The 10,310-nt window shown below is 38.0% G+C and overlaps 1 pseudogene; it reads right to left on the bottom strand.

The window, feature by feature from the left end:
- Positions 1–430: 430 nt before the first annotated feature.
- Positions 431–1,711, bottom strand: LOC125121055 (adenosylhomocysteinase-like; annotated as a pseudogene).
- Positions 1,712–10,310: the final 8,599 nt, after the last annotated feature.

Raw genomic sequence — 10,310 nt, 5'->3', positions numbered from 1 at the left:
GCTCCTTCTCATCTGTCATGGGCTAAAGAATTAAAACCCATAAACCAAGAACGTGGGTATATATACAGTCAATAGGCCAGGTGAGGGCCTGGATGGTAAAGTGCATGGGCTTTGTGACCACTGCTGCTGACTTCCAGCCTAAGGAAGGATTGACTGAATGAGCACTCAGTTCCAAAACCCCTGAGCTTGTGGTTACCTGTGGATAATGACTGAGTACCTCCATCATGGCCAGGACTTGAAGAGGGAGTTCTCAATTCCCCCTATCACACTTGGAACAGTATGAGGGATACAGCAGAGGGCAAAGACTGAGTGACCAGCCCCAGGGAGTCAATAGGGGACCAATCTCAAAGTTGGTGCCATTTGCTGTTAGGGAAGAGAGGTAGGACCCAGGCAAGGACAGCAGCTGGAAGGCAAATGACAGGCCTGATTCTCAATAGTGGTCATGATCAGGCTTAAAGGGGCCCTCACGGGATATGCCCAGGTACTGAGCCTACTTCTTAGTTTACTTGGTCAGCCTCACGTTCAGCTTGCCCTGGTGGGTTTTAGCCACTGCTTCCTCCAGTTTCTTGGCCAAAAGTGTCCAGCTGGGGCACCTGTCTGGGTGGATCCACAGCTCAATCTGGCCAGCATATGCTTGGTAAAGGAATTTCTCATCACGAAGCTGGGGTTTATCATGACACAAACCAGGTAGGCCAGTGGCCCTCGGCCAGCAGGATGATGTGGTACCCATTCTTCAACAAGTAGCAGTCCACGTAGGGCTTGATGTTCACCTTCTCCACAGTGTTCTTGTTCAGCCACTTGACATCCATCTCCACGTCAGAGTGTCCACTGTTACACACAATGGCATCTTTCATCTGTTAAAAGTTCCACCAGGGATGATGTCGATACACCCATTAGCTAAGGTGACAAACATGTTGCCCTCTTGACAGGCTTCATCCATGGTAGTCACCTCATAGCCCTCCATGGCATCATGAAGTGTGTTGATGGGGTCAGTCTTCATTAAGATGGTGCAAACCCTGAAATCCCTCCGGGCATGGGCACTGCTCTTGCCTACATCACCATAGCCTGCTATACCGCCACCTTTCCCGCAATCATCACAGCTATGGCCCACTTGATGCCATGTATAAAGGACTCTAGGTAGCCATAGAGGTTGTCAAACTTGCTCTTGGTGACAGTCATTAATGTTGATGGCAAGCGCCTTCAGGATCCTGTTGGTCATCATCTTTTGCAGGTTGTGCACTCCCATTGTAGTCTCTTCATAGATGTCTCAGATGCCTGACAGGACCTGTAGGTACCTAGTGTGGACGATGTTGGTAAGATCACCACCATCATTCAGAATCATGTTGAGGGTCCACACTTTGAAGTAGTGTCTACTCAATGCGCCAGAGATAATCTTCATCTGTTTCAACATTCCAGGTATACACTGGAATGCCAGCCTTTGTAATGCCAATTTCAGGGTACAGTTCTAAGTGGAGATGTTGCAGCTGGACCACCACACCTCATCACCCAGGGTGATGAGGGTCTTAATGAAGACATCTGTCTCCACGATCACGTGCAGACAACCAGTAATGTAGGCAATCTTCAATGGATTTAAGGCTGTATACATCTCCAGCATTTGCATCGGGCCCAGCATTTCATTCTTTGCAAAGTCCAAGTCCTTGCATCCCCGGGCAGCCAGGCTGATGTCAGCAACTTTGTAAGGCAGCTCAGTGGAAATGTAGGCAGCTTTCCTGCACAGAGTGATGGACACAGTTGAAGGGACCTGGGCCTCAGACTTGGGACAAATTCTGGGCAGGCAGCACTGGGCTCTTTCTCTTTCTTACTTTACTTTGTATGATAAACTCTAGTTTCACCCACATTGCTGCAAATGACATTACTTCATTCTTTTTTATGGCTGAGTAGTACCATAAGTTCTTAATCCATTCATCTGTCGATGGACATTTAGGTTGTTTCCATGTCTTGGCTATTGTGAATCATGCTGTGATGAGCAGAGGGGTGCATGTATCTTTTTGAATTATAGTTTTGTCTGGATATATGCCCTGGAGTGGGATTGCTAGATCATATGGCAGTTCTGTATATAACAGCTCAGTTTCTCAAAAAGAGCTCCTAGATACTAGAGAATGTACTAATGGACTGCCTAGCCATAATAAAGGCCCTGTGTATGTATCAGTGAATTCAAAGCCTACTAACATGAAGAAGCTGATGAGTTTTTATTGTTTGGGGGGTATTGTCAATATAATTAGACTGAATTCAAAGAGTTTTAGGGACAAAGTGGATTTTAAATAGCATCCAGTCCAAGTCTTTCACTCTAAAATGCAGAACCTAAGGAACTGGGAAGTTAGAGAATTTTTTCTAAGGTTATACCAGCTACTTACCCAGCATGGAGCCTGAGGACAAGGGCCTTTCTTAATGGCCCGAGGAGGGGACCACAGATGACCTTGTTCCCTTCAGCAGCATTACAGTTGGTACCACCACTAGTGGCTCTCTCTAGACTCCCAGAAGCTCTCACACTTTCTCTTTTTAATGTTACATCCTAACTGCAATCAAAAGATATTTTAGAATAACTCCGTCTTCCACAATGTCAATAAAGATGGTTATTTTGCCTCTCATAATAAGAATTCATTATTAAAATGGCCTATTATTTGTTAAACAGCCCTAATTTACATGATCATAGTTGATACTGGGATTGTTTCCATTTATGTACATATTGTTCTTGGTCTTCCCCTACATAATTAAAATAATGTTTATTTCTCTTCCAGCTGATAGGCCCTTAAGTATATAAAGACAGAGTATATTTTCCTATTTTTGTCAAATATTATATTCCAGACTAAACTTCCTAAACTCTTTTCAAAATGCCCTTCTATTCATGTTTTTAGAGGACTTATTATTCAAACCATATCATTCTAATCATGCTTCTTTTTGTCAAGACCTCTTTTATCAAATTGTGTTCAGAAGCCTGCATCACACTCCTCTGTCTTCTGACCCATGGAGCATGTGAAGACATCACCTTTCATCTTCTGAAAACTGAGCTGGGTTTGTGTCAATTAATATACCCTAGGTTTGTACTCACTTTCTGGGTAAATTTGTCCCATTTTCAGCTCAGGAAACATGTTATTACTTTCAGTCTCCTCCACCCTATTCTTATGATGTTGCTCTGTGATTTTTGTTTTGTTTTGTTTTTGAGTATCAGCATTGCTTTGTTCACCCCTCTTGAGAAAAAAAAAAAATCCTGAACAAAAGAATTAGGTTGATATAGCTAATTGGCATCATTCCTGATTAGAAAGGATACAGACTTGAGACAGGATCTTAAACATACTCAAATGAAAAGAAGTTTAGGAAGATAAGGCAGGCTTCTCAGAACATGTATGGAGGGAGGGAGAGAAGTTGGGGGGGAGGGTGTGGGAAATTTCCCCTTATAAGGCAATCATATACATGACAAACATTTTCTAAGCTGATTTTAGACACTTGTCCTGTAGTATCTCCTGGCCACAACATCCCCCACTCTGGCGCCTATTCCACCTCTAACCCACGGTGATGGGATCCAAGTTCACACTGGGATTCCATGCTTTTATTTCAATGTAACCATGCTTTTATTCACTGTAACCATATCCATTTGACCACAGTTGATTGGTCAAGGTGCACATATTCAAAACCCTTTCTCCTAAGAATTTTGAATTAATATGAAGAAAGAAATTTCTCCTTTCACAGGTAAAAAGTAAATTGTCGACTTGAGAGCTAAGGGTCACCATACCTTTTACTTGACTATAAAGCCTAAGAAACATAGGAAGCTGGTGGCTCAAAAGAGAGAAAATGAAGGAGATGCAGTGGCTCACAATATCCTTGCTTTTTCATTGCATCTCCTTCATTTTCTGTCTTCTGAGCCGCAGAAAAGAAAATCATGGACTTGGAGAATACACTTGTGGTTGCCAAAGGTGGAGGGGGAGGGAATGGGATCAGTGGGGTGCTTAGAGTTAATAGATGCAGACTATTGCCTTTGGAATGGATTAGCAATGAGATCCTGCTGTGTAGCACTAGGAACTAGGTCTGGTCACTTATGATGGAGCATGATAATGTGAAAAAAAAAGAATGGGTACATGTATGTGTAACTGGGTCATCATGCTGTACAGTAGAAAATTGACAACACTGTAAACCAGCTATAATGGAAAAAAATAAAAATCACTATTAAAAAAAAAAAAAAGCAAGGATGAGGGGCAGAGAGAAAATGCTGACATCAAGTCAGTTCCTGGTTCAGTCCATCTCTGTAAAGCTGGCCATGTGCCTGGCTTTGAATGAGACAATCATGTCACCTTTTCATTGATCCTTCTTTTTTGTTTCTAGAGCTAAGTTCAGTTGGCTTCTGCCATTTCAACCAAAACAGAAATAAATAAAATACAGATTTTCCTCTTTTAGTTTAGTTTTTTTTTTTTCGTGAAATTATATTACTGGTATCATGCTACTATTTTGCATTTACCTTTAGTTATTTCCTTCTTTTCATTTCTTATACATATCTTTAAAGAAAATTGTGTCAAAAGAAGGGTGTTTGTAACAGGATTCTTCTTTTCCTGTTTTATTCTTCTTTAGAATCATTCATTATTGAATGGTTAGTTTCATTTTTCTTCTTTTTTTCAGTCATCTCATTTCTCATGAATTATTAGAATTTTATCTCTACAGTTATGGAGTCAACCTCATTTTTGGAATATTTATGAGAACTGATTTCCTTGTGTCTGCAATACTTTTGCTTTTTATCATTTCTAGGGTACCATAAACTCTAAAATGATGATATAACTCCAATACGTTACTGTCAATAACCAGTTTTTTTTTTTCTTTTTTATGAAGAGACTCTCTTTCCTTCACTGCTTCCTAGTAACAAATGAATAAATTCCTATATCATATTTAAATAACACAGATTTTGGTAAATGAAATGATCAACATGGAACTAAACTATGTAATGAAACAAGACATTAACATCCAAAGTTAAAATGTTAATTGAAAAATAATATTAAATTTTTATTTAACTGACTAAAAACATAAAATTAGTATACATAATTCCCACAAATGTTTGTAACTATATGTTGAGCTGTTGAATAGGAATACCTCACGAGAAAGAAAGAAAAAAAAAGAAAGATGGAAAGAGAGAAGGAAATAACGTGAAACTTATTTTGTCATTCATTGCAATTTTAATAATCATTCTGTCATTCTTTTGAAGTAATCTTTCCCTATAATTAAATGAAAACTTCAGCCAGCTCATGACTCCACTACTGTCTTCTAGGTAATAAACTTGCATATTGTCAATTGGTTGCAAACACAATCCCAATTTAGAAATTAAGACATTCAATCTAATCTATTAATCAACCTTCAATATTACTTCAAAGGCTGATCAAAGTGCAGTCAGTTCTATACTGTGGCCCCAAAAAAGATCTGTTTTCCTTCTTACCAGTCCTTTCAGTATCTCAGCTATGAGATTTGTATTTTATATATACTAGTATGTCACATAGGAACCTCTATCACAAAGTTTTTTGTTTTTTTTTTTCTTTTTAGGGCACCCATGGTATATGGAAGTTCCCAGGCTAGGGGTCAAATCATAGCCACAGACACAGCAATGCAAGATCCAGCCTTGTCTGTGACCTACACCAAAGCTCATGGTAACTCAGGATCCCCAACATACTGAGCGAGGCCAGGGATCAAATCTGCATCCTCATGCATAATAGTCGGGTTCATTACCACTGAGCCACAACGGGAACTCCCCCATCACAAAGTTTAATGTTTAAGTCTCTCCCTCACACAAACAAACACACAGCTCACCTTTATCTGCCCAGGGAGTAAAGGCTCACAGATCAGCCATAGCTCCCTCCAGAGAAATCTCCTAACAGGTCTCCCAGTCTCTATAGTCTTCCCATCCAAGATAACTAACACATTCCACATTATTTATCTGGTAAAAAATATCCAAGAGCCATGGTAATCTTACATATTAAAATTTGTGTTAGACATTTTGGTCTCTGTTATCTATTTTGTTGCTATGGAAGTCAAAATAGAAAAGGAACAATACTTTTTTGTAGTTTGATTATACTGATAGCTATAACTAATTTTAAATATAATCAAAACATAACTTTTAATAAAATGTTCTTCTGGAACTCTTCTATGGCAAAGGGGGTTAAGGACTGGTATTGTCACTACAATGATGCAGATTTAATCCCTGGCTGGGAATTTAGGCCTGCGAAAATCTCTACAGGTGTGGCATAAAAGAAAGAAAAAAAAGAAAAGAATGAAAATATTCTTCTTTAAACACTTGGTTCAAAATCTGGTATAATATATTGAGTTAACTAGTCTCTGATTGCTAAATATGTTTATTCCCAAAGGCTGATAACGGCCCTTGCTCTTCTCAGATTATTTTGTTTCTTTAGTAAACTAATCCTATTTTTGACCTAGTGTTGGCTCAGTTACTTATTCTAGAAGAAAGCAATTAATCTACACATCAGGCTTAATCTTTCTGTCTATGAGCTCAGCTGTGGTCTTTGTTCAAATCCTAAAAAAAAAATCACCTAATAATTTTTTTTGTGACAATAAAGATGATACCTATGATTTATATGATATTTCATATTTGCTTTTAATTCTCGGGTTTCTTTTCTGTATGTCAACATAGGTAGGTATCTAACACAATTCTTTGTGGAAGTTAAGTTTAGATTGTGCCCTGGTTTCACTATAAAGGTTAAGGTTTGTGAGACAGGATGACCTCAACCTTGGAGTGCAGAACTGAAAAGAAAGTCCATGATTTTTTTGTTCATACACATGGTATTTTACCTGTACATCTTTGCAATCATTTGGGTGCACACCACAAGTTTTAAGACAAATTGAGTGGCCCTCAAGGAGTCATTTGGCAATGTCTGGAGACATTTTTGATTGTCTGGTAGAGATGTAAAGATCCTGCTGGCATGTAGAAGCCAAGGATGCTGCTAAACATCCAATAGTACACAAGACATCCCATCACAAAAAGTAATTACCCCACCAAAAATGTCAATAGTGCTGAGGCTGAGAAACTCTGACTAGTTTCTTTCTTTCCAAACTGATCACTGTGATGGACAGAGAAAACTGAAAAACCCTAATTTATATTCTTCAAGGACAGCCTTAATCCAATTATATAACAGATCATATATTTTCAATAGATCAGGAGAACATAGGCCTTTTAAGTACTCTAAGATACCTAGTAAAAACTTCATGAAGCAATAAACCAAATCAGCACATCTTCAGTAAAGCCACACAAATTCTAAATTAACCACTGTTCTCATTTTTTTTATTACTTTCATTTTTTCTGAACCAGAAATTGTTGATCTGGAGTATGCCTTTCCCCACATCAAAACACCAGAAGTATTAATTAAATTTATTCCAAGTAAGGAGTTTCCATCGTGGCTCAGTGGAAACAAATCTGACTAGGAACCACGAGGTTGCAGGTTTGATCCCTGGCCTTGCTCAGTCAGTTAAGGATCTAGCATTGCTGTAGCTGTGGTGTAGGTCGCAGATGTGGCTCAGATCTGGCATTGCTGTGTCTCTGGTGTAGGCTGGTGGCTACAGCTCCAATTCAACCCCTAGAGTGGAAACTCTATATGCCATGGGTGCGGCCCTAAAAAGTAAAAAAAAAAAAATATTTCAAATAATTTGAGATATGAAAACCAAATTATTATGAAAAACATAGGCATAATTATAATTATGTATATTGATAACATTTCAATATTAAATAGGAAATATTCTGCCTTAAGGTAGTATCAGTAAAGACAAAATTCTTATGTTACCAAGTTATAGGATCTAAAATACGGAAGTTTCCAGGCTAGGGGTCAAGCCACAGCCGCTGTAGAAGCAACACCAAGTAGTTAATGTTGTGAGCCACATGGGAGGTCCAGTGGAACAGAATAGAGAACCCAGAAGTAAACCCTGACTCCTGTGGTCAATTAATCTTTGAAAAAGGAGGCAAGAGCATAATATGGGAAAAAGAAAGTCTATTCAGCAAGTATTGCTGGGAAACCTAGACAGCTGCATGCAAAGCAATGAAATTAGAAAACACCCTCACACCATGCACAAAAATAAACTCAATATGGCTGAAAGACTTGAATTTAAGACAAGACACCATCAAACTCCTGGAAGAAAACTTAGGCAAAACGCTCTCTGACATCAACTTCATGAATATTTTCTCAGGTCAGTCTCCCAAAGAAACAGAAATAAGAGCAAAAATAAACCAATGGGACCTAATCAAACTGAAAAGCTTTTGCACAGAAAGGAAACCAAAAAGAAATCAAAAAGACAACTTACAGAAAATAGTTTCAAATGATGCAATGGACAAGGGCTTCATCTCTAGAATATACAAGCAACTTATACAACTCAATAGCAAAAAAGCCAATCACCCCATGGAAAAATGGGCAAAAGACCTGAATAGACTGTTCTCCAAGGAAGATATACAGATGGCCAACAAGCACATGAAAAAATGCTCAACATCCCTGATTATAAGACAAATTCAAATAAAACTACCATGAGATACCACCTCACACCAGTCAGAATAGCCATCACTAATAAGTCCACATGTCACAAATGCTGGAGGGGTTGTGGAGAAAAGGGAACCCTCCTCCACTGTTGGTGAGAATGTAAGCTGGTACAACCACTATGGAGATCAGTATGGAGATACCTTAGAAATGCATACATAGAACTACCATGTGACCCAGCAATCCTACTCTTGGGCATATATCTGGACAAACTTTTCCTTAAAAAGACACATGCACTCAAATGTTCATTGCAGCACTAGTCATAATAGCCAAGACATGGCTAATTGTCCATTGACAGATGATTGGATTAGAAAGATGTGGTATATATACACAATGGAATATTACTCAGCCATAAAAAGAATGACATAATGCTATTTACAGCAACATGGATGGAACTAGAGACTCTCGTACTGAGTGAAATAAGTCAGAAAGACAAAGACAAATACCATGCGATATCACTTATAACTGGAATCTAATATACAACACAAATGAAACTTTCCACAGAAAAGAAAATCATGGACTTCAGAATAGACTTGTGGCTTCCTGGGAGGAGAGGAAGGGAGTGGGAGGGATCAGGAATGTGGGGTTAATGGATGCAAACTATTGCTCTTGGAATGGATTTACAATGTGATCCTGCTGTGTAGCATTGAGAACCATGTCTAGATACTTATATCGCAACAGAACAAAGGGAGGAAAAAAAATGTATACATGTAAGTGAAACTTGGTCGCCATGCTGTACAGCAGAAAAAATTAAAATTAAAATTAAAAAATAGGAAATAAAAAAATAAAATACAACTTCCTCAAAGGGCATTTAAAGACTGCTTGTCTATAACTAGAATAGATAATCTATACTATCTGACTTAACCTGCATTGACTGACTGAAAAGGGTACAGATATTATAGAAGGCTCTAGGAAATTCTAACAGCTAACCCCTGACATGTTGAAAGAAATATCAAATTCAGCTGTTTACAGAAAAAAAATTATATCATTTAGAATTTAATCTACATATAAAAGTATAAATATTGGTTAAAACTAAATATTTATTTATACACAAATAATTTGATGTGTTTCTTTTCTCTACTTTTATGTTTGGAAAGAATAATATCATTCTATATCCATAAATATAAAAATGTATATATAAGTAGACATAAAATATATTAAGACATATGTTTTAAAGAAAGAAAGTATGTTATATTTGAAGTTTTCATCAACATTTTAATGACCAAATTCAGAGACTTATAATTAATGCCAGAAATATAGAGCCATATATCTTAACTAGACCTGTTGCCAAAAGCAATTCTGTGGAGAATTTTGGGAAAGACAATCTAAGGTCCATGAATTTTTAAAGATATTTGGTTAATTTATGGAGTTCTTGGTGAGCTTATAAATTCTTGTCAGACACTGAATGCTCTATCTCTCCAGCTGTCTGCATCCTTCATGAAAACATAAGGTATGTGAAAGTAGGAACTGTTGTATTGCACATCATTGGATTCCCAGGAACAGGCTCAGTCTTGCAAAGCATTTTTGAATAATTATGTGAATATGGACCTTCTGTTACTGGCCATGGCAGACTTACTCTCCATTCCTAAATAGCTAAAAATAAGCTGAACTAAATAAAAACATGCAAATCAAAACTACATTGAGGTACCACCCCTCACCAGTCAGAATGGCCATATTTAGTATGTCTACAAATAACAAATGCTGGAGAGGGTGTGGAGAAAAGGGAACCTTCCTACATTGTTGGTGGGAATGTAAATTGGTAAAACTACTATGTAAAAGAGTATG

The sequence above is a fragment of the Phacochoerus africanus genome, chromosome 2, assembly GCF_016906955.1.
Source record: "Phacochoerus africanus isolate WHEZ1 chromosome 2, ROS_Pafr_v1, whole genome shotgun sequence".
Classification (NCBI taxonomy): domain Eukaryota; kingdom Metazoa; phylum Chordata; class Mammalia; order Artiodactyla; family Suidae; genus Phacochoerus; species Phacochoerus africanus.
Note: the sequence above shows the minus strand (reverse complement) of the source record. Positions and strands in the feature narration are given on the sequence as shown.